The following is a 25,962-nucleotide window of genomic DNA, read 5'->3' on the forward strand; positions in this document are numbered from 1 at the left end:
CTATTAAAGTCCTGGTTGCCATAGTAGGAGCGGGGGAGCGGTATACTTACCGTCCGCGCGGCTCCCGGGGCGCTCCAGAATGACGTCAGAGCGCCCCATGCACATGGATGACGTGCCATGCGATCACGTCATCCATACGCGTGGGGCGCCCTGACGTCACTCTGGAGCGCCCCGGGAGCCGCACGGACGGTAAGTATGCTGCTCCCCCGCTCCCCGCTACACTTTACCATGGCTGCCAGGACATTAGCTTCCCGGCAGCCATGGTAACCACTCTAAAAAAGCTAAACGTCGGATCCGGCAATGCGCCGAAACGACGTTTAGCTTAAGGCCGGATCCGGATCAATGCCTTTCAATGGGCATTAATTCCGGATCCAGCCTTGCGGCAAGTCTTCAGGATTTTTGGCCGGAGCAAAAAGCGCAGCATGCTGCGGTATTTTCTCCGGCCAAAAAACGTTCCGTTCCAGAACTGAAGACATCCTGATGTATCCTGAACGGATTTCACTCCATTCAGAATGCATTAGGATAAAACTGATCAGGATTCTTCCGGCATAGAGCCCCGACGACGGAACTCTATGCCGGAAGACAAGAACCCAAGTGTGAAAGAGCCCTTAGAAAGAGATTGTCATGTAGTATATCTTGTTGATTTTTTACATTAATCATGGGATAACCCCTTTAAGAGATTTAAAATATGCTATGATTTTCTTACTACAGCTCCTATGCAGACGTTATTCTACATCTAAGATATGATAGGAAGCAACTTTGGAAATAATCTTGATTAAAAATGATCCTACCATTTTGCATCTATTGTTCCCATGCAGACCTATGTGTCTCCATGGTAACAGACTACAAACAATCCCTATGTAGGACCAGATCCTAGAGGCATACCTCCTTTAATCTGTCCCCAATTTCTTCATAATTTACAACAGGTATGATCGCAAGAAGGGAACAGATGGAGGACTGTGGGATCTGACCATACAGAGGGATTGTTTGTAGTCTGTTACCATGACGATACATAGGTCTGCATAGGAGCGACAGACACAAAACGGTGAGATTATTTTTAAATTAAGATTATTTGCAAAGTTTTTTTATTTTGTATTTTAGATGCATTGGAGTAATAGAAGAATGCAAGGTGAAGGAAAGCCTAGCTTCCTGGCACAGCTCCATTAGAAGCCTGCTGTGCTTTACATGGCTATTACAATTTCCCCTTTAAGGTAAGTGACTGCCAAGGGCAACAAGTTCATCTGCGCATTTTAAGGTTCTGCTCCGAGAACAAAACACTTATTTATTATGCAGATTTATTAGCCACGTTCTCCGGCCAAATGACATGTTGCACCCAAGCGCAAACAGTGAGCTATTTATGTGTGTGGTGGAGCTCACCGCTGGAACATGGAGCGGCCTCACGTCTCAACCTCATATTCCACTTGTTACTGTACGAGAGGCTGGGTACAGAAAAAGACAGGTTGATTTCTAAAGATATAAAGACGTCATAGCGGTGAACACTCTGGGAACCTGAAAAGCTATTCCAGGAGGCCCCTGCAGCCACAAGTGTAACACTGCTTGTGAGGACCATGTCATTTATGGTGCTGCTGTATGGTGGGCTCTACCGGCTCAGTACAGCTTTAACTGCGCGTAATAAAGTTTCTCTCGCCTCACAACAACCAAAAAATTAAGGGGGTTCTATGGATAGTGCCCCTTAGCTGCCGGGGAAGTGCCCCTAACTGGCGTAGACAGTGCTCCTAATTAGCTATCAATGCAAATTAGAGACATTATCGCTCTCTACGCCCTTGAGGGGCACCACCTGTACTAAATCTCCACCCTATCCACGCCAATTAGGGACACTATTCACAGTTCCTCTCAACCTTAAAGGGGTTGTCCCACGAAAAATATTCTAGTTTTCAAACAAGCACCTGGATCTGAATACTTCTGTAATTGCATGTAATTAAAAATTTTGTACGGCCACTGAGTTACTCAATAAAATGTATCTGTGTAGCACCACCTGCTGTTTGTTCTTTTAACTTATTTCTTTGTCCTGCTTACTGAGATGGCCGAGCATGCTCAGTTTCATCCTTCAACTGCCCCCCGAGCTGCGACAGGGAGAGCATGGACACGCCCCCCGAGCTGCGACAGGGAGAGCATGGACACGCCCCCCGAGCTGCGACAGGGAGAGCATGGACACGCCCCCCGAGCTGCGACAGGGAGAGCATGGACACGCCCCCCGAGCTGCGACAGGGAGAGCATGGACACGCCCCCCGAGCTGCGACAGGGAGAGCATGGACACGCCCCCCGAGCTGCGACAGGGAGAGCATGGACACGCCCCCCGAGCTGCGACAGGGAGAGCATGGACACGCCCCCCGAGCTGCGACAGGGAGAGCATGGACACGCCCCCCTGAGCTGCGACAGAAAAGACACTCCCCTCGAGCTGTCGGCTTGATATAAATCTAGCAGAGCAATGAATGGGGAGATCTCTGGATCCATGTGAGGTACAGGGCTGGTTCTAGCTTTCTTAGCAAGAGATTGTCGTGTACTATATGATGTCTGATTTTCATTTTCTAAATTAGTCATGGGATAACCCCCTTTAAGGTCAGGCTTTGTTAAAGTTTATCACATACATATTAAGAATTATGTACACTTAACGTATGTATACCAGACCAGTGGACCACATGCCATGTCAACCGAAAGTGAACCGAGCTGACAGCACACACTGAAGTAGCACCCATTTTCTTTATGTACTTGCTGCAATATAGTCTCAAACACCTTTATTCTCAGACTTACAGCACCATTTATGGTTCATGAAAATAATACTAAATTGACAGTGAAGACTGACACAGACTGCAGAACCGTACATAATGGAAACCGTAGAGAGAAATGCAGATCTATATAGTGAAGCATGAATATTTTCCATTCAAGGCCTCTGCAACCTTCTATGGTCACTATAATTGCTACTGTGTAGGAGAATAAAACTCTGTCTGTCTCTGCTTTGATTATTGCTGAAGGTTTATCTTAAATAAAATAAAGGGGTATATATACTATGGAGACTGAAACTTTCCTGAAAGTGTAGGAATTTTGTAAAATTCACATACTGCAGATTAAACTGAACTTTCATTTTCTATGATTGCGATCTGGTATTGTTTTCAATACTAGAAGGATTTCTTATATTTTGCACTTGTTACACTGATTGGGTTGTCCACTTTTGGAAAACACCTTCTACATTGGCCCGAAAAGTCCTGATGCCACCATGACCTGTGCAATAAGCTGAAGATAACAGAGTGATAATTCACACTCTGCTACATACTTTACATCTTCAAGACAAACCATTCTCAAAATGAAGAGGAGTTTCAGAAACCCTTGGGAACCACTAACTAAAAGGGGTTCTCCAAGACCGGAAGTCCCTTTTCAGACGTTGGTCAGGGTGCAAGAGTAAAAAAAAAAAAAAGGCCTCAAACGAACCTGGCAAATTGGACCCATCACTGAGCACTTTTTTTTCTGCTAGGCTACAAGTCTGACATGCCATCTACATGCAAATCACCACTCCTGGCCAACACGGATGTGAAAATTTCTTAAAATTCGATTCAGGTCCGATTTGGACGAATCCACTGTCCAGCTTGATTTAGGTCCAAATAAATTCTACCTATATCGAAAGTGCTCTGATTGCCTGGAAAAGTCTTTCACTCTCCTCCCAAATTGAATCTTTAGTAGAATCAGAACTTTTTGAAAAATTTGGGGTCAAATTTTCATGTTTTAGAATCGAATAATTAATCTCTACTGGCCAATCACTGAACATGGCCACGTTCCATTCCTACAGAGGTCAATGATTGGCTGGTAGCGATGACGTGAACGTAGACGGGACGTTTCACTTCTGGTCCAGCAGAAAAGGAGCAGAAGGGAGCTTAGTGCTGGATTTGGATCACGGGTATAAAATATTTTAACTGTTGCACCATGCTCGACTATCTGAAAAGGGGTTCCTGGTCTCGAAGAACCCCTTTAAAGCCAGGGGGGCATGCTGCGGTCATACAAATTTGGTGCTACATGCTGTCCATTAAATATGGTACATGATACTATATGGACAGTCCAGTCCTTCAAAGCATCCCTCCAATGGGGATGAGCTGCAATACCAGACACAGTCCCTGGACAAAGGAGGCCCTGCTTCTGGAAAAAAAAAAGACAGACCCTTCCTTTACCTCAGTGCAACTGTTTTAAACAAATATCCCATCACCATATTCCATCCAGTTTTCTTAGTGGGATCTGACTTACTGCAGGGGCCACAGCAATGATTCATAGCTGAGGGTCTTTTTGACATTTGTTTTTCTCTCCTGGCCACCCAGGGAACTTCAGCCAACCCCAGTTCATTCCCAGAGGTTGGATCCCCACCAATCATATGGAGTGATGGCATATCCTATCCTAAGCTTTATAAATGGGCATACCCCTTTAAGTCTACTACTACACATTGGAGCTTTGCACCACAGACGCCTCGGCCCTTACAATGTCAGCTCGCTGTACCTGCTCATGTCTGCACCTGCACTGGACTGGTTTCTTCCACATTCATTCGCATTCATCCTGAGCTATTTCACTGCCAAACTGGTTTGGAGGACAGATATGAAGGAAGCGGTCACCTTTACGAAGGCACGGATGTTTTTAAAGGGTTCGTCCAAAACTGTAACATTTTCAGAGTCAATTAGGAGGACACTTCTCCAATTCCTGTTGTCTTTTGAGAGTCGCCGAAGTCAATTGTAAAACCACCCAAAAAGTTACCCACAAAATGCACACTTTTAGGACAACCAGTCTTATACTCAGTAGTACTAGATTACTTTAGGCTGCACACATAAAGGAGTACTGTCTCCAGGCAACACGGAGGGACATTTATCTAAATGTTTTACACCAGTGGCGCAGAAACGTCACAAATAATGGTGCACGACCCACTTTAATAAATCACTAGGCACACTGGTAGGGGCCCTGCTTCTGTGACCACTATCAACGCCTATGTGGAGGCCAATTCTCCACATCAATCAACGTAAGTGTCCCTTTAACTCCATTGATTACAATTTGCTATTTATAAAAGGAAAGGTGGCCATCGGACCATGGAGAATGTATGCCAATTTTTGTTTTAAAGAGAATTCAGAAATATCAATATACTTGCATTATCAAATTATTTGCCTAGAGGAAATTTTCCAATAAATTTGGAGGGAAGCTGAAGGAAATAGAATTCTTGCAGTTTCCCTCTTAATCCATGACCAGGACTGGTACAGACCACTGGACCTGAACTACACCACACTGCCCAGTCCAAAATCAGTAATGCCATAACGCGTTCTGAAAAATGAAATCCAATCACAATTGCATACAGCAATAATAATAAAAAATATACAAAATAAAGAGTATAATAAGAAGAATATATTAGTAATAGTTGCACTTAACTACACTTCTAGTAGAGAATTTCTCTGCTAATGTTCCTTTCCCAATAAGATGCATTTCAATGCCAGTCAGGGACTGTGAAAGGATTTAGTGAGGCCCCGCTAAGCTGCTGAAAATGGAAATCTGGCATCAATTCAGAGCTCGCAGACAAGTGTGGCTTTGTTCAGTTGTCCAATGACCGAGGTGAGCCAGGCAAGTAAAAGTGTCTGTGGCGAGGAGAAGGCAAAAACCATGACAGCTGGTACCTGTCATAGAGCGGCAGGGCAGAGCGCCAAGGAGGACATTACTGCAAACCCATGTGTTGTGTTTTCCAGGCGCAACGTTAGGTCCCGAGGCAGCTGCAGGCGTCTCAGCTACAAATGCTCTGATTCCTCCAGCATCCCCTGAGCCTGATCCAGCTCATTACGTACGAGTATTGTTGTCACGTCTGTGGTTTGGGGTAACGAGCCCATCAATTCTGACCCAAATTGTGGTTTCTGGAAGCGGAATCTGAATTTTACCTTGAGAACAGTCACTGACATAATGAGCGCTGAGTGTTTCATATAGTGAGTAACCGTCTGCATTAGACCCTGCGCCCATCATACGTTTTCTTCCTACGTAATGCACTTTGGTCATAGAAAAAAATCCAAACTGGGCAAAGAAATGAAGGCTGTACAGAAGTCTGAGTCACAGAGATGGTGCACAGTGATACAGTGTTTCATGTGCTGGTCTTTCCCCAGACCGGTCCTATGGGACAGATAAGACAATTACGTGTAGCATCCACCGGACACTTGTGAGTCAATCATGGCTCATTTCATCCATTAGCTTTCCCAAACCCAAATAAAAAATAAAAAAATCATATCATATATGAACAGTGGTGAACCTCAAGGAGTTCTCCATTCACTTTATACATGAGGTCAAATCAAGTAAGGCCGAGTTCACATCAGCGTTCAGTTCAGCCTTTCCGTTCTCCTGTTCCGTTATAGGAGCAGGAGAACGGAAAGGACGGATTTGGCACGTAACTGAGCCGAACGGAGCCTACAGACCCCATAGACTATAATGGGGTCCGTTAGGTTTACGCTCAGAAAATGATTTTGTAGCGGAGACAAAAGTCCTACATGTACTACTTGTGTCTCCGCTCCAAAATCATCTTCTGAGCGTAAACCTAACGGACCCCATTATAGTCTATGGGGTCTGTAGGCTCCGTTATGTGCCGAATCCGTCCTTTCCGTTCTTCTGCTCCTATAACGGAACAGGAGAACGGAAAGGCTGAACGCTGATGTGAACTCAGAATAACTGGCTTTATTTACAGGGGTGACAAATTCTGTTACATTTCCTGCACTGCCTGAAGTGGTCTCTAAATACTCTTTTTTTTCTCATAATAAACAAACTTCCACTGGGGTTATATTGTATAAAGGGATGGCATATCACTAGGATATCCCACTACTTCATAATTACTGGGGGCCTTACCTGTGACTTTCATGAATCCTGAACATGAAGGGGCCACAGCGCTGATTTAATACTGCTGCCCCTTCACTCTTTTTCCTGCATGGTGGCACTCCCGGCCACACAGCTGTGCAATGAACTGCACCTGGCTCCATTCACCTCGCTGGGCAGGGGCCACAGTGCTGAACTGGCACCCCATCCCCTTCATTTTCAGGATTAGTAAGAGTCCCAGAAGTTGGACCCAACCAATGATAAAGTGATGGCAAATCCAATCAATATGCCTTCACTTAAATTAGAGGAAAAACTCGTAATATTGTTTGCACGTCTCACGGGAAAGGTCTGACCACTAGGACCTCCACTGATGATCAGAACAAAAGGGCTGCAATCACTTTTATTTATTTATTTATTTTTTACAAAAAATTCCAATTCTCCATCGACAGCTGTGCCAGTAAAAAAGCCAAAAGTGCTCATGCCCTTAAGGCTACTTTCACACTAGCGTACGATCGGATCCGATCATAATAATGCAGACGGAGGCTCCGTTCAGAACGGATCCGTCTGCATTATTTTGGCATATAAAAGCTAAGTGTGAAAATAGCCTCGGACGGATCCGTCCAGACTTTCAATGTAAAGTCAATGGGGGACGGATCCGCTTGAAGATTGAGCCATATTGTGGCATCTTCAAACGGATCCGTCCCCATTGACTTACATTGTAAGTCTGGACGGATCCGCACGCCTCCGCACGGCCAGGCGGACACCCGAACGCTGCAAGCAGCGTTCAGCTGTCCGCCTGTCCGTGCGGAGGCGAGCGGAGCGGAGGCTGAACGCCGCCAGACTGATGCAGTCTGAGCGGATCCGCATCCATTCAGACTGCATCAGGGCTGGACGGAAGCGTTCGGGTCCGCTCGTGAGCCCCTTCAAACGGAGCTCACGAGCGGACAGCCGAACACTAGTGTGAAAGTAGCCTTAGTGAGCACATGGCCCCCTACGTTCTAAGGCGCTGAAGTACCAGTATGTCCTACAAAGCAAATTGATGTTAGAAGTATTTTTTAAATTTTAAAAACTTACTTTTAAATACCCTATAGGGAACTTCTGTGGCCCTCATGTATCAGCCACAGCAAAAAAAAAGAAAAGAAAAAAAAAAAAAAAAAAAAAGTCCTATCATTCAATGCATTATATGAGCAGCCCATGGATTTTACTTACACTGTGTAATGCTTCATTTCCCCTGTGGAGGCACAGTAAGGGAATGTAAGACTTGTGATTAGATTCCACTACACATTACAGTTGAACACAAGGGATTTATAGGATACTATGAGATGAGCCTCTTGTCAGGGTACTCTTATAGAAAGAAAAGAAAAAAAAAAAAAGATGGTGAGAAAGTCCCTTTAAACTGCAAAAAACAGGCTGCAGAAAGTTGTTTGCCTTCAGTTTACCCATGTGCATGCATTGCTCAGCCAAACGCAAAGACTGTATCCAAGTAAAGAAGGGTGTTTGTCTGACATCTTCTGCGCTGCTCTTTTGAGGTAGAGGGGGGGGGGGGGGAGAACAATAGAGAAATCAGACAAGAAAAACAATAAATCAAACACAATTGATCACCAGAGACTAAAAATGAGACCAGAAAAGAACGAGTGTAAACGGAGTTCAAACAAGTAAAATAAAGTCGTTTATAAATAAAGGACTCTAGCGACTCCAGGATATACGCTAAGGGCTCGTTCACATCCAGGTTCAGTTGCCTCCATCGCACATTTTGCCAAAAAGAGCAAACAAAAAAGTCCGGCACTCAGGACTTTTTCCACCAAAAAGGCAGACACCCTAACGGTAACCGAATGGCCCCCATTATATTCAACAGGATCTGTTCTACTCTATCCATTTTAGTTATGTGCCGCGAATGCAGCACTTTCATCATTTTTGATGTTCATATAACGGAGGAGAACAAGGGAAATGGCCAGCTTTGACAAAGCTAACAAAAACGGGAACCGGAATACCCCTTCAAGCCTGGTCCTTCGTACGCTAGCCCTAATAAAAATCAGACATAGCAAATTACAACACATATATTAAGAGGCTCAAGCCTCAGTACGTTTTTTGCATCTTTTAGGCTATCCCAAGACATTGAATTAAATCTATACCTACTATGAGCAGTTGCAGATTTGTACCACTTTTTGCACTGTTTTCCGTTTATAGAATTGATAAATTTGTCAGACCATTTCTGGTCACGCCCCCTCTCACTTAACTCCGCCCATTTGTCTTACGACTATTGAAAAGTGGCAAACAGAGGGGGGGGGGGGGGGGTCACAAACTTTAGTGCAAACGTGACATGTGCTAAAATTTGTACCTCTTGTACACCAGAAAACTGGCACAAAATAATTAACCCCATTGAGGTCAGGGCATGCAAGATTTAATTTAACTTGCAAATGGCAGACAAAAGGGAACTTTTTGGAAGTCATGCACATGACCGTGAGGTGTACAAAGGATAAAAGCATAACCAAAGTCTTAAAAATAATAATAATAAATAATGTTTTATTCCTATGTTGTGTGGGCACAGACTGAAAGCTCCAGCTATCACAAGGCCTTATGGCCTGCTTTTCCTGTGACAACTCTTCCACCAGTGCTCTAGTGGTTTAGTGTTGTCAGAGGGATGCTGGACCTCAGGGGCGGACTGGGAACTTAAAGTGGCCCTGGAAAAAATACTAAAAGTGGCCCCGTTTTGCAGAACCAACACAAGTAGGTGGGCCAGCAATACCCTATTGTGCCACATTATACCACCCCAACAGAGCCAAATACCACACGCCATCACAAAATACTGCCAGCAGCACAGGATACATCCCCAAAAACTTCCACTGGTCGCCGCGAGGAGGACTCAGGTGTTCCCCTGGGCATCGGCCCACCGGGAAATTTCCCTGTAAGGTCTATGGCCAAAAAAAAAAAACTGCTGGACCTAGTGTATGAAGAGAGTACAAGCACTGGTGGCAACTTGTATACAGGTGACCTGTGACAATAGGCAATGAGATTTAAAGGGCACCCGTCACACTGATCATATAGGGGTCATTTATAAAGACCGGCATTTTAGACGCTGGTCTCAATAAGCCCCTGAGCTGACGGCGGAGCCGCTGAAGTTACGTAGAGGCACCGCTCTCTTCTAGATCTACACCAGCTCCCATGCTGCTCGCAGATTTTCAATGGGACAGGTTCCCTTTAAAACATAACTTGCAGGAGTTCTCCTTTAAGGGGAAGAAAAGTTTATATGTGTATGCTACAATGAAACAATGACTTTATACAGAAAAATGAAGAAAAACTTTGAACATTTCGCAGAAATCCTTTAATCTCAACTCGAACTTCCCCATATAGGACAAGTTTTAGGTTTACAAATCCAGACAGAAGGACACGTACAACGCCGTTGCTGCTCATACTGCGGAGGAGGTTTCAAGGGAAGTTTCATAGAACAGAAAGAAGAAATAAAGTTTCAGTTGTGAGGGGATTGTCACAAAGAAGCCAAGACATAGCAAAACTAGATGGCGCTGGTGAAATCCAAAGGAAGAGTGAAATGGGCACATGACGAGTAACGCACTGATGCCATGAGGTGAAACTAGGAACATCGTCTACAGGGATTTTCCCTCTATAGCTTCAATTTTGATGAACGCACACAAATACAATAGGGAATCGTTTCCTGATCTAGAAAACCCCTTTTCACACCCCCAGTTATGGAATTCTCTGTTCAGGACTCCTACCTCTTAGTCAGAGCAGAGATTACCTACAAAGAGCATCTATCTCTCAGCACATCCATGGAATATATGGAAATCCCATTGCTTTCAATAGGCACCATGCAATACTTTAATTTGGCCTGTGGTGGCGCTGGGAACTTGAACACTTGCTGCCCGATTCCCCCACCAATTAAAGGGATTTTTCACATTATTTATTTTTACTTATGGAAACAGCCTTGGAGCTGCCCAAAATAAATAAATAAAAGCACTAACACTCATCCTCCCTGTACTCTGCGATCCAGCACCGCCGCTCCTTCCTCTCGAGCTTCAGCCAGTGACTTATTCTTGTGTCTTCAGCAGGGATGTCCCGTCCACTGCCGCAGTCACTCACCGGCCTCAGTGGTCATGTGACATCTCTGTACACCGCTGCAGCCCAACAATACATTACTATCTCAGTAAAAATCTATACCAGAGACTCCTTCATTGAGTACACAGACATGGAACTTGCCTCTTAAGGTGTTGTGCATGCAGTTTATATTGATGACCTACCCAATATCTGATTAGCGGGGGTCCAACGCTCAGCTCCCCGGCCGATCATTACACTTTCCGTCTTCTCTGAGGTCTCAGCGGTGCAGTGTAATTATGTGTTCTTGCATAGCAAGACCACATATTGTTATCTCACATATATATTATTCTTATTCTTATTATAGCCAAATTTGCCACCCTAACTCCTCCCACAGTTTTTACACTACATAGACAAAAATTTACCAAAACGTGCAGATTGTTCCCGATCGGATTGCTATTACTTTGTGGAGCGATCCCACCCCCGGGGCCCCCGTGGCGGGCCCCGGAAGCCCCTTTTTTTCCCATAGACTTTGACAGGGTACATTTTCAAATCGCTCCCACTCGCCAGGCTTTGACGCTAAAGTCACCAAACTTGGGTCACTTAGTCATGGAGTCAACCCGAAAATTTTGGGCACATTTCGGGGACCCCAAAAAGTGGGCGGGGCCACACAGAACCAATCAAAATTTCCCCATTGACTATAATGAGACCTTCAAATTGCTACTCCTCCCACATTTTTAGGAGTACAAATTCCAAACTTTGCAGACTTGGTCGGCACCCACCCTAGTACCTTGCTTGTGCTTTGTTAACCGATCCCACCCTCCGGGCCCCTGGGACAGGCCCCCAAAATCCACGTTTTTCCCATTGACTTTGACAGGGACAATTTTCAAATCTCTCCCAGTCGCACAGATTTTAAACTAAAGTCACCAAACTTGGGTCACTTAGTCATGGGGTCAACGCGCAATTTGTTAGAACATTTCGGAGACCCGAAAAAGTGGGCGGGGCCACACAGAACCAATCAAATTTTCCCCATTGACTACAATGAGACGTTCAAATTGCTACTCCTCCCACAGATTTAGGAGTATAAATACCGAACTTTGCACCCTTGGTCGGCACATACCCGAGGATCTTGCTTGTGCTTTGTTAACCGATCCCACCCTCCGGGCCCCTGGGGCGGGCCCCCGAAAACCTCTTTTTTTCTCCCATAGAGTTTTATTGGAAAAATGCAAACGTTTGTCACTCGTACAGCTTCGGAGTGAAACTCACCAAACTTGGGTCACTTAGTCATGGGGTCAACCTGAAAGTTTCTGTCACATTTTGGGGACATTAAAAAGTGGGCGGAGCTACAAACAACCAATCAGATTTTCCCTATTGTCTTCAATGAGAAAATTTTAAATTGCTGTCATTCTCACAGTATTTAAGCCAGAATACCCAAACTTGGCACCGTAGGTCATTGGGTGACTGGATTCAAAAAATTATGAAAAAGTGGGCGGAGTCTACAACGGCCAATCAAATTTCAGCCATTTGTTTAAATGGGAAAACTTCAAACTGCCGCTGCTCTTAGACTGTTAATGGCAGGGTTCTGAAACTTGGTACAGTTGGACAATTTAGGATTAGGATTAAAATTTTGAAAAGTGGGCGGGGCCAAAAACAACCAATCAGATTTCTTTCATAGATTTCAATATGGAAAATTTTTTTTTAAGAAAATTGAAAAATGCTGCCATGATTGATGTCAGGGGCTTCAAATCTCTGAAATCAGGTGATAGATTACTTTGGATTCAAAAATTAAAAAAGTGGGCGGAGCCAACAACAACAAATCAGATTTTCCCTATTGACTTCAATGAGAAACCTTTAAATTGCTGTCATTCTCACAGTATTTAAGACAGAATACCCAAACTTGGCACCATAGGTCATTGGGTGACTGGGGTCAACATTTTTTAAAAAGTGGGCGGGGTCTACAACGGCCAATCAAATTTCAGCCATTTGTTTAAATGGGAAAAATTCAAACTGCCGCTTCTCTTAGACTGTTAATGGCAGGCTCCCCAAACTTGGTACAGTTGGACAATTTAGGATTAAAATTTTGAAAAGTGGGCGGGGCCAAAAACAACCAATCAGATTTCTTTCATTGATTTCAATATGGAAAAAAAAAAAATTCTGAAAATTGAAAAATGCTGCCATGATTGATGTCAGGGGCTTCAAATCTCTGAAATCAGGTGATAGATTACTTTGGATTCAAAAATTTAAAAAGTGGGCGGAGCCAACAACAACAAATCAGATTTTCCCTATTGACTTCAATGAGAAACCTTTAAATTGCTGTCATTCTCACAGTATTTAAGCCAGAATACCCAAACTTGGCACCGTAGGTCATTGGGTGACTGGATTCAAAAATTTACAAAAAAAGTGGGCGGAGTCTACAACGGCCAATCAAATTTCAGCCATTTGTTTAAATGGGAAAAATTCAAACTGCCGCTGCTCTTAGACTGTTAATGGCAGGGTTCTGAAACTTGGCACAGTTGGTCACTGGAGGACTGTGCCAATGTATATCTCATTTTGGGGACGCTAAAAAGTGGGCGGAGCCACAAACAACCAATCAGATTTTCCCTATTGACTGCAATAAGAAACATTTAAACAGCTGACATTCTCACAGTATTTAAGCCACAGCACCCAAACTCGGCAGGGTGGGTCAGTGTGAGACAAAGGTCAAAATTTATAAAAGTGGGCGGAGTCTACAATCCACCCAGTTACTCCGCCCACTCCAGTTGTAAGCTACTGGTGGAGGCAAGAACACATCACACAATTTCCCCAGAAATTGTACCTTTTCTAGTTATAATTACTCCCCCCATTCACTTGAATGGAGCGAGTACTTGTAATTACACTACGCCGCCGCAAGAGAGACAATGCATAGTGTAATGAAGAGGCAGCTGCGTTCGCATGGAGCGCCAACTCCACTTCAAACAGCTGATCGGCAGGGGGGTGCCGGATGTTGGACCCCGACCTATCAGGTATTGATGACCTGAGGACAGGTCATTAATATATACCGCCTGCACAATCCCTTTAAAGGGGTTTTGCCATCTCAGACAATGGGGGCATATCGCTGGGGTATGCCCCCATTGTCTGATAGGTGTGGGACCCATCTCTGGGACCCGCACCTACAAAGAGAACGGAGCGGGGAAATGAACAGAGGGCACACTGTGCATGCGCAGCCGCCCTCCATTAATTTCTATGGGGCTGCCGAAAATAGCCGAGCGTTCCTAGCCAGTGTATAAGTGACAGTAACTCTCCTGCTGTCCGCGTCACTCCCGATAACCATTGATCATGTAACCCGGGCTCCAGGGGAGGGACAATGCAAGGCTGAACAGCGATTGCATGTAGAGCAATTACCCTGATATCAGGACAAGGTGCAAGAGACATAAAGGCTATGGCACCTTCCTATTATCGTTGAGGGGGAGGAGGGATGGGTATTACCTGTAAACAATGAAACCAGCAGCACAGAGTATTTCAGGTAAACAGTTGGGAACAAAGTCACCTTATGTTATGGAATGTCCCCCTATACCTTTGACTGTAACTTTTGGCCACTGATGCCCCTCCAGAACATGTCTCACCACCACAGTTTATAGACCAGGGATCAGCAACCTCCGGCTGCGGTGAAGCTACACTTCCAGGCATGCACACTTGCTTGTCTGTACTTGGAACTCCTAGAGAAATGAATGGAGCATGCTGGGAGTTGTAGTTTACCAACAGCTGGAGTGCCAAAGGTTTCCGATCCTTGTTATAGACATTGGCCTCCTATTGATTTTAAAAGGTGAGGCTACTACACAAGCACAACCAACTCTGCTCAATACGGTCATGGGGCCCATCATTGGGGGGGGGTCTCAGTCTCCTGGTTGTGTACTATAACAGGGAAGGGTCATCTTTGCGAACTTATGAAATTACATGAAGAGCAACTTTCTAATGTTTTATGACCAGAATTACTTCCTTTAGCAGACGGAACTGTTCAGACACAATTTTCCTGTGGATTAAGTTGTGTTGCGGCAGTCTGCATTCTGCAGATCCCCGGGTAAGCAGGAGACAATGTGCCCAGCTTTATTATAGGGACAGCCACACTACTAACAAGAAGTATCCATTCCACCAACATATAAGTTGGGGCTCATGCACACAAGCGTATTTTCTGTGTGCATCCAATCGGCATTTTTTGCAGGTCGGATGCGGACCCATTCACTTCAATAGGGATGCAAAAAATGCGGACAGCACACTGTGTGCTCTCCGCATCCGTATGTCTGTCCCGCGACACCCGTCAAAAAATAGAACATGTCCTATTTTTGTCTGTATTACAGACCAGGATAGAACAGTTCTATTATGGGCCGGATGTTCTGTTCCGCAAAGTGCAAACGCAAAAAAAACAGTATCGGTGTTTTAAGGATATGCAAAAACGGCTACGGCCATGTGCAAGAGCCCTTAGGGAATTGCTATTTGTGCAAAGCCCTTTTACATATGTAAAGTTTAATTCACCGTGAACAAAATACTGTAGAGGAGTCAGAAATGTGTGAATATTTTTTCACACAGTGAGAGGTTGTATCTGACAAGGCAGATATTTTCCTCCCAGCATGTGCAGCTGGGCTGATTTCCAGCCAGGTGAGGTCAAATACCGGACCGGAGTTTAAGAGCCGGTCCGGGTTTTGGCAGCACCTGGCTGTCCTTAAATAGGCAGCTGGGCTCAGCAGAGGTGTCTCTGTTTTGGGGATCTGAGGCTTTGTGCCGTTCTGAAGGGCTGAGAGCCGCACGCTGGGGAAACAGCCCCCATAAAGCCTGCTGAGGACTACTGGACGCAGAACTGCCAGCAAGGTGACTTGTGTTATAGGAACTTTCCATTGTGTGTGAATTAACACCAAGACTGCAAAGTTACGTGCTGTTTTGTGCAATTGCCTCAAGTGTTAATAAACACTGAAGTTTTGAGTTAAGAACTTGTATTTTGCCTATATATACACACACACACACCTTGACCCAGTTTTCTTACACGAGATGCATCAATACTTCCACTGCATGTACAGACCATGCCCAGTGACGTCAGCAGTTCCTAAAAATCTTGCAGTTGTCATCGGTATCTAATGAAGGTCAGTGATGTCACGGATTCCAACTACACATCAGTGATGTCACAGGAACATATGAAAATTACTGCGCTGATGTACATGAGCGCGCCTGGTTGAGTTGTAAGTACGCCTCTAGCTTGAAGAAGCTTTAGATTTTCTCCTTTGTGGATTTTCAATTTCTGACTCATCCTAGGTACATATTATACCTGCAGGGCAGCTCCCAAGGAGTGCCAGGCGGCAATAGCTACCCGGTAAATTCATCATTATGACTGGGCACATTTTCTGTTCAGAAGGCTGAACCTACACAAGGGCAATCAGTGCAGGGTTCTGTAGTTCTGCACAAATGAATTCTAGATCAGTACAAAGGCACCCTATGGCCCAGAGTTACTGAAACCCTTCAAAAAGGGGGTGACGGTTAGGCTACTTTCACACTGGCGTTTCTTTTTTCTGGTATTGAGATCATTTCATAGGATCTCAATACCGGAGAAAAAGATTCCGTTTTGTCCCCATTGTCAATTGAGGCAAAACGTAACTGAACAGAACGGAATGCTCCAAAACGCATTCCGTTCCGTTCCCATACCGGAGAGCATGCTGCGGTTTTCTTTCCGTCATGGGATGCGGAGCAAGACGGATGCGGCATGACCCACAATGCAAGTCAATGGGGACAGATCAGTTTTCAACGAAGTTCATAACAGATCCGGTGGTATTATCAGTAATGGAAGCGTGAAGTGTGAAAGAAGCCTTAGCAGGACAAGGAGGAACTTCACCGAGAAGGGGGCGTGGCCTAATATGCAATATTTTGCAACATAACGGTGTCACAATTCTGGCGGAAAAATTCTGTTTTAAAGTCAGACCAATAGTTGGTATAGAGTCAGAAAACAGTATCTGTCCCTGCACCAGATATATCATCTAGCCTGACCCCCTATGATAGACCGGCTGTATCTAGACCTGCAGCAGATCTAAGTTTACGCCATCTATAGGATTAACAAATCTGGGCCCCTGTGATCCCCACGTCCTGGATATTACCGACGGACAGAGGTGGACATAGACATATAAAGACTTATGGTTGGTCAATGCTTGAGCTGAATACGCACAGTCCATGAAAGCCACAAATCCATACACTCGTCATGCAGAAGCAATACACAGAAAGTCCATACATCAGAGATCCCCAGATTGTAGTTGTGTTCTTAAAGGGTTTTCCAGGACTCCTATATTGATGATTCATCCTCAGGATAGGTCACCAACAACTGACAGGTGGGGGTCCGACACCCCCATGATCAGCTATTTCAAGAGACTGTGGTGCTCTTGATCATAGCGCCGTACAGTGTATAGTGGCTGGGCTTGGTACTGCAGCTTGGGCCCATTCATTTGAATGCAATTGCGCAGTATACAGAACACGCGATCAAAGATCGCAACGTCACTGGCCAAGAAGAAGCAACAGGAGGTGTAAAAAAAAATTAATCAGACCCCCATAAGTGTCCATTCACACTAACATAAAGGGATTATCCCATCTTAGACAATGGGGGCATATCGCTAGGCTATGCCCCCATTGTCTGATAGGTGCGGGTCCCACCTACAAGGAGAACGGAGCCGGGGATAGTTGTGGCTGGAGGACCCCGGGAAACAGGTCCGTCCACCACAAGGCACAGCTCCCCGCCTCTCCCATTGAAGTGAATGGGAGCGCACCTTGCATGCGCGGCCACCCCCAGTTATTTTCAGCGGCTCCATAGAAATGAATGGAGGGCGGCTGCGCATGCGCAGTGCGCCCTCTGTAAGTTTCTACGCTCCGTTCTGCTTGTAGGTGCGGGTCCCAGCGGTGGGTCCCGCAACTATCAGACATTGGGGGCATATCCCAGTGATAAGCCCCCATTGTCTATGATGGGATAACCCCTTTAAGGACACCGAGCCAGTGCTGCAGACCGCAAATAGTAGTCCGCAATGCACGGGCACCGACCGCGTGAATCCAATATTGTGGTGTGGACTAATTGACTTGAATGGGTATGCGATCCGCAAAATGCGGCAAACAATAGATCGTGTCCCATCTTTTGTGGTGCGGAGGGCTTCCTTGGGCTTCCAATCCGTGTCTCTGCTCCGCAAAAGATAGGACATGCCCTATTGTTTGCCGTATCTAGAGAATAGCGGACCCATTCAAGTCAACGAGTCCATATCGCAATATGGGAGTCACACAGCTGGTGCCTGTATATTGCGGACCTGCAGTTGGCGGTCCGCAATACGGGCACGGAGCACTTACAGTTGTTGAATGGACTCTCAATCAGAAATTGATGACCTATCTTTTTAAGCAAAGATGAAGAAAGGTGCAAAGGAGCCCGAAAAAACGTTGAACCCTTCATTGTAGTAACAGTCAGGTACCTTAATGTACGCGACTGCACGTACTAGGGAATAGCTTGAACAGCAACTCCCAAATAGATAACTTTTATAGGAAGCTTTTCCTTTACAGTCTCCAATAATACAATAACCGATCGAGGAATCCAAATTCTCGACCTCGTTTCCTTGTGAATCCAAGCGGCAGACTGATTGTGTTGTGCTTTCATATGGTCAGGAACTCCTAGGTGACACCTAATGATATTTGTATAGATGATTACAATAGGTTCTGACATTAGAAAGTGAAGAGATCATTGGCTACACGGGCGCCGCTCATCTCCTGCAGAAGTGGCTGTCACAGATTGCTTTTGCAGGATGTCCCTTCGGCTATCCCTCTGATTGACATGCATTGCTGCCTCTTTCTCTGAGGTTCTGCAGCAGCTGCAGCGTGTGTTATACCGCACTGAGCCTCAGTATAACTATGCTTCGTATGGACACAACTTCTCAGTGACTGCTAATCTTATATCAAAGGGAGTCTGTCACCTCCAGTATCAGTTTCACAGTAACGCTGTTGGTGCCCCGAATCTCAGACACCTCTGGGACCTGCTCCAACCTCCAAAGTGAAGGAGAGCACACAGCGCATGCACGGCATGATTTCAATTCCTGCTATGGGAGTTCCCAAGATAGTTGAGCATGCGCACTTGTCTATTTTTGGAAGTCCCAAAGCGGTGAATGGAGAGCGCACTGCCCATCCGTGGTGTGCTCTTCACTTTAGGGTATCCATTCTGGAGACAGGCGCTAGTCCCAGAGGTGGGACCCGCACCTACCTGACACTGGCGACATATCCTAGTGATCAATGTCTGAGAGGAAACAATGTTAATGTTTAATGTTATCATTTTTATGCAACATAAAGTCATACAATGCATTCCACAGTATGGGGGATAACTATCCAATCGGTGGGAGTTCCCCTACTTATCAAGAGAACGGGGGCCCCGTACCCCCTGCAGGCCCCTTGCTGCTCCCCTAAAATGACTGGAGCGGCCGGTCACACAAGTGCGCAGCCGCTCCATTCATTTCTATGGGAGTTCCAGACATAGCAGATTACAGCGCTCGCCTATCTCTGGTACTCCCATAGACATGATGCACGCGGCCGCTCTCAGAACCCTCAAATTGGATGGCCATAAAGTAGAATGCCGAACCCACCGATTTCCGCAGGATTATGCCAGGAGAAAGAAAGATCGGTCATGGTGAATTTCAACCTGTAATTTTTCTGTTTTCAAAGACAATGGAGGAGATTTATCCAAACTGGTGTAAAGGAGAACTGGCTTAGTTTTCCAAAGGAGCTGTCCAAAATGAAAGGTGGAATCTGATTGGTTGCTATGAGAAACTAAGCCAGTTCTGCTTTACATTAGTTTTGATAAATATCCCCCAATAAGTCGCTGCCGGGAGGGGAGGGGGGGGGGGGGGGTCTGTCTGAACTGAGCGTGCGTGCGTGTGTATGGGGGGGGGGGGTGAATAGTTGCTATTGAAGGTGTATGGGCACCTTGAAGTAAACGTACTGACAACAAGGTGAACACACAACGGTTCTCCAGGTAACAGAACCGGTTTTATTGCATAAGGCACCTTCAAGCGATGGAAGCGAGATCTGGAAGGAGCCTGGCAGCAAGGACAAACCTAGCAACAACAGCTGCCTTGTTAGGCCTGGTAATGGAGCAATTAAAAGCTGCATGACAGAATTTCGAGTTGCTGCGTTCGCGGATTGCACACATGGATAGAGAAACCTGCGCAAATGATGTCAAAAATCATTAACGAGCCTATAAACTAAAAACATAAAAAAATAAAAATAAATTACCAGTCAAATCCTTTTCTGATCAATCTTAGGGTGCTGGCACATGTCGTGGCTATGCTGCGTTTTTGGAAAACGAGTGTGGTGTTAAAAAAAAAAAGTATGCATTTTTTGCAACAACCTACCTGCGGCTGTAAGTGCATTTTCTTCCAGTAAAAACACAAAAACACTGCAGACTTCAAGTACATCAATGTAACAATTTTGTAATTAAAGGGGTATTGCGATTGTTTGAAGTTATCCCTTATCCACAGAAACGAACAGAGCGGCCGATTGTGCATGCGTTCGGCCGCTCTGTTCGTTTCTATGGAAATTCCGGAGATAGTGGAGCGCTGTACTCGGCTATCTCCGGAGCTCTCATAGGGATGAAAGGAGCAGCCGTATGCATGTGTGACCACCACTCCGTTCATTTCAGGGGGTAAAAGGGGTACGGGGCCCCCAGCGGTAGGACCCCCGCCGATCTAATAGTTATCCCCTATGCTGTGGATAGGACATAACTTTAACCAAGTGGAAAACCCCTTTAATGCAATTCAGTTTTGCTGTGTTTTGTCTTCGCTGGATGAAAACGCACCATAAAAGGCACATATGTTGTTGCAAAAAAACACATGCGATGTTTTGGTCCATTTTTTGGGCCGCACCCAAAAACGCAGCACAGCCGCAACGTGTGCCAGCACCCTAAAGCCTCATTCACACGTCAGTGTTCCACAGTTCTCCACGGACAGCACACGTCCCCATTCATTTTAATGTGTGTATACAGACATCAGTGTTTTTACCACGGTCCGTGGGTCCGTTTTTTTTAGCACGGATGCATGCTCTATTTTGTCCGTGTTCACGGATCTATCACGTCCATTAAAGTCTATGGATCCATGAAAACCACCGATGCAATATAAGTTGCCATCCAGCTTTCCTGGAAACAGATAAAACTCAGAAACCCCATCGTTCAGCAGAAACTACAGGCTAAGGGATTTAGAGAAGGGGATATAAATGTGCTGCGGTCACACGCTCGGCCGTAGAAGATGCTTCAGCAGTTCTTCAGGTTGACATTTGAGGAGCACTTACAGGTGCACAAGGACCGAACATATAATTTTAGACCACAGCTGCCACAGTTCATCTCTGGTGCCCACACTAAATAGCTTGGCATCTCCTACACAGAAGGGCAGCTCATTTGTAGAGTAGACTGTAAAGTCAAAGACATTGCCCGGGCTTCAGCATGCAGTCAGTGAATGGAAGCTTTCCAGTTTACATTCAGATGATAAACCTTCCTCATATTTCAACCGTCACAAAGCAGAGAGTTTGAGGATCGCTTACAATTGTGTACGATACCTTAAAGGGGTTGTCCAGCCCCGATATTAACCCCCTCCCACCGAGCAGAACCTGTTGGGAGAAGCATACTCGCTGCTCTTCATCACTGTCTTCTCCAGACTTCCATCACTGCAGGTAAACATCCGGCATAGACAAGGGTCATGGGCACCACGGCAGCCATTGACTAGCCACTGCGGTGTTATGCCCCCCTATTAGCCAGTCATAGATGAATATAGGGACTGGACAACCCCTTTAAAGAGGTATTCCCACCATAGACATTTAGGACATCCACAGGACATGCCATAAATATCGGATAGATAGGTGTCAGGGAAACCACTAAGCATGCTTGTAGGAACAGGGAAAAATCTTTACAATTAGGGCTCATGCACACGACCATATGTATTTTGCAGTCCGCAAAACACGGATGCCGTCAGTGTGACATCTGTATTGCATCCACGCTTTTTTGCGGATCCATTGTAACATTTCCTACCCTTGTCCGCAAAACAGACAAGAATAGGGCATACAGAAACGGAATGCACGCGGAGTAATTTCAGTTTCTTCGTGAACCCATTGAAGTGAATGGTTTCGCTTATGGGCCGCAAAAAAATGGAACGGACCCAGAAAATAAATACGTTCGTGTGCACAAGCCCTCATGGAGAATCCACAGTTTCCGGCGTAAAGCTGCTGTTTACCAGGCAAGCAGCGAATCTACTGCAGAATCGCAGATTTTAACCACTGTATGCATGGACTCGCCCGTGCACAATGCAGCCCGGCAGCAGGATCCGCATGTGGCTCACCATTAACTGCTGGGCCTCCCCCGTACACGCTATTTATATGAAACAAATAGCATGTACGTGTGCGGCCCGGCAATTAGTAGTGAGCCACATGCGGATCCTGCTGCCGGCACGTGTCAATTTTAGTCCCCCCTTTAAATTAGTTCAACCCATACAACTGGTGATGCAGACTGACCACTGCGGGTTTTAGCTGCCGCACCTTTCACATTTGCAGAAAGATTGCCCACTGTTACACGTAAACGTTTTTTCTGCCCCCTCTTTCTCCCTGTAAGAACACAGATAGTACTGCCTTCTGTTTGCCCATAAAATTGATGTAGGCACAGATATTACTGCCTCCCAGTCTCTCCCTGCAAATGAAGCAGGAACAGATGGCGCTGCCTCCTTGTTTCTCTAACCCTGGGTTCACACCTGAGCGTTTTACAGCGCGTTCAAACGCGCTGTAAAACGCTCAAGACATGAAATCTAATGCTTCCCTATGGGAATGGTTCACACCTGGGCGTTTTACAGCGCGTACGAACGTGCTGTAAAACGCCCGACGCTCAAACAAGTACTTGAGCTTCTTTGGGGCGTTTTGACGCGCGTTTGTGGCCATAGGACACTGCAGTCAATGACACAAACGCGCGTCAAAAGCGGGTTCACTATTACAAAAACGCGCGTCAGAAACGCGCGTCAAAAACGCGCGTTTGACGCGCGTTTGGGAAACGCTCAGGTGTGAACCCAGGGTTAGGCTCAGATAAGACTACCTCCCCGTCTCTCCGATATACAGACAGAACTCCCTCCCTGCATATAACTGTATTTTCAGTCCACATATGATCCGCATTTTTTTGCAGATCAGATGCGGACCCATTCATTTCAATGAGGCCGCAACGGATGCCGACAGCCGGCCCGGAAAATAGATAGAACATGTTCTATTGCTGCCCGACTTGCGGACAAGGATAGGACATATCCACAGGAGTTTCACGGCACGCACATGGCCAGGATCTGTGGTTTGTGGACCGCAAAACATATATGGTCGTGTGCATGAGGCCTTACTCTCAGTAGATTATGTTGGCAAAGACAGTACCGTCTCCTTGTCTCTATAGACACAGACAGTTCTGCCTCATGTACGCGACCGTGTGCCGGCCGTGCCCGTGCTGCAGACAGCACATTTTTTGCAGTGTGGAGGCACAGACAGAAAACCCACGGAAGCACTCCGTAGTGCTTCCGATCCGTCCCCCTGTTCCACACCGTACCTTCAGGATTGGGGACCCATTCAAGTGAATGGGTCCGCATCCACGATATGGCGCACACACGGCTGGTGCCCATATATTGCGGGCGGCAATATTGGCACGCCCGACACACGGTTGTGCGCATGAGGCCTTATTGGCATGGATATAGAAGGTACTTCTTCACTGTATCTGCCCATAAATGATGTAGGCATAAGATAGCACTCACAGGGGGTCATTTACTAAGCTGAAATATGGCTAAATCAGGAGTATTTCAGGTGCAGATTGAGGCGCAAAAGGTTAGTTGCGCCGCTCTCTGCAACTTCGCAGGCTTGTCTCATTCCCCATTTTCTACGCCTGTTTTAGGGTAGAAAATAGTCTAAAATCAAGACAGCAAGGAAGCTTTCTTACATTTAGAACTAGCGCTGGATGCACCGACGCCTCTTCATAACTTCGGCGGATCCAGCGCTGGGGCTTTATTAAGAACGGCGTCTAAAACGCTGGTCTTGATAAATGTGCCCCATAGTACAGCAATCAGGGGGGCCCCTATAGAGGAGCATGTCTGCAGCACTGAAGTAGGATTGTTCTGGAAAGCTTTGGTATAACATATCCACAAACCGCCTCACCGTGTATAGCGCTCACATTATGGAGATAGAGGTGAGAAGTATTTTTTGCCAATTATGCAAACCAAGACAGACCCCTTTTAGACTCCCAAAATATTAATGTGAGGACACGCCTAAACTCCAGTGCAATCATCGACATCCCTGACTTCGCTTAGAGGACAGACTTCTCCCAAACGTGAGAATACGAAAGCTCGTAGTAAGACTGATTACACAATGAGTCAAGTCTAGTCATGCTTCCTTAATCGCAGGCACATGTTCAGCGCATGCTTGTCGCATGAAGGCACTGTCAGAGATTTTCAATATTTAAACCCAGGGCTGGGGCTACATGGCACCATGTGTCGCACGACATGAAGATTACCATGTGGCATTGCGCCATCTTGTCATGTTTATCTTTGCAAAAAATAAAATAAAAAATGTAACCCTGACGCAAATGGCGCAACCTTTCTGCGATCTGGAGGTTTGTTTGGCAGCAGGTTGCAGACAAGTCACACAAGTAACGCGGTGTCGCAGTGTATCCACAACCTTGGAGATGGACGGGATCAACCTAGGAATATTTTTGACACTTTCTTGGGCTTTGCCAAGGGCGATACGAGTCCTGTCTGTGATGCTCAGCTCCAGCCAGAACGGGAGACTTCCTCGTGATTGGAGGTACGCCACCTTTTATTCCACAGCCCATAGGTCACAGTCACCTAAAGACTGAGATGTGGTGCCTGAGGCGAGATGACGCTAGGCCACTATAGTCCTTTTCTCGGGTTGCGTCAGGTCACAGGACTGCGTCGCACAAAGCCAAAGTGTTGTGCAAATTTTGGTGTCCCCTGCAGCAGCCGCCCCACAAAACTCTGACCCTCATAGCATCCCTATAGATGAGATGACTGGACAAGGTCACAGGCCGCCCATCAGAAGATGCTACATACAAGTGAAGGGAAATGAGCAAACAGCGTAGTCATGGGTGCATCCGGTAATGTCCGCAAAGTACAGCTACTGCGCAAAAGGCGCTGACAGTGGGAGACCCAATACTAGACTGGCATCTAGTCATAGGCACCATGAGGAGGAAGATGATGGGTGTCCACCTACACGCAGAAGAGCTATTATTCAATGCAAAGAGGTTCTGCAGCAGCTGTGCTGGATTCTGAACACAGACAGGTTACCCATCACTGTGCCCTGTCTCCTGGATGGGACCTGGATGATGTAGGGAAATCCCATACTCACATTGCTCCCTGTGTGATGTCAGGCACAGCTGCAGGTATGGCTTCCTCCTCCTCCACCATGCACAGGGGCCCTGGGGTCCAGCAATCACCGGGGCAGTAACTCTCCGTGCCCGCTCGCCACCTGCTCTCATGGACCTGAAGGCATCAGCGCCCGGGAGGCCCCGCATCCGAACACGGAAGTAGCGCTGCGCCGCTCACATGACAGGCGTGCGTGCTGACCAATCAGGCGGCGGCGTGCGGCGGCGGCAGCCAATCACAGGCCGCGTCTAGGGTTACAATGTTGCAAAGTGTAACGATCCAGGGAGTTCTGAGAATGTGCCAGGAATGGGCTGATCTCCGGGCATTGCCAGGAGGGGTACACCGAGTCCCCGGGGGTGATGAGAAGGCAGGAGCGTGAAAAATGAGAGAAGGTGGATAGATAGATAAATAGATAGATAGATAGATAGATAGATAGATATGGACTACAGATAGATAGATAGACAGATAGATAGATATGGACTATAGATAGATAGATAGATAGATAGATAGATATGGACGATAGATAGATAGATAGATAGATATGGACTATAGATAGATAGATTGATAGATAGATAGATATGGACGATAGATAGATAGATAGATAGATAGATAGATAGATATGGACTATAGATAGATAGATATGGACTATAGATAGAGGTAGGCATACAGATGATATGCTATGAGATAGAGG

General features: G+C 46.0%; 1 protein-coding gene across 2 annotated transcripts in view; it reads right to left on the minus strand.

Moving 5' to 3' along the window:
- The window catches only part of GPD2 (glycerol-3-phosphate dehydrogenase 2), a 268,599-nt gene extending 243,155 nt beyond the window's left edge, over window positions 1-25,444 (minus strand). For both annotated transcript variants that reach the window (XM_044304996.1, XM_044304997.1), the window contains exon 1: window positions 25,255-25,444. The gene's annotated coding sequence lies outside the window, so the exon portion shown is untranslated. The remainder of the gene's footprint in view (window positions 1-25,254) is intronic.
- Window positions 25,445-25,962: the final 518 nt, after the last annotated feature.

Source organism: Bufo gargarizans, chromosome 8, assembly GCF_014858855.1.
Source record: "Bufo gargarizans isolate SCDJY-AF-19 chromosome 8, ASM1485885v1, whole genome shotgun sequence".
Lineage (NCBI taxonomy): Eukaryota > Metazoa > Chordata > Amphibia > Anura > Bufonidae > Bufo > Bufo gargarizans.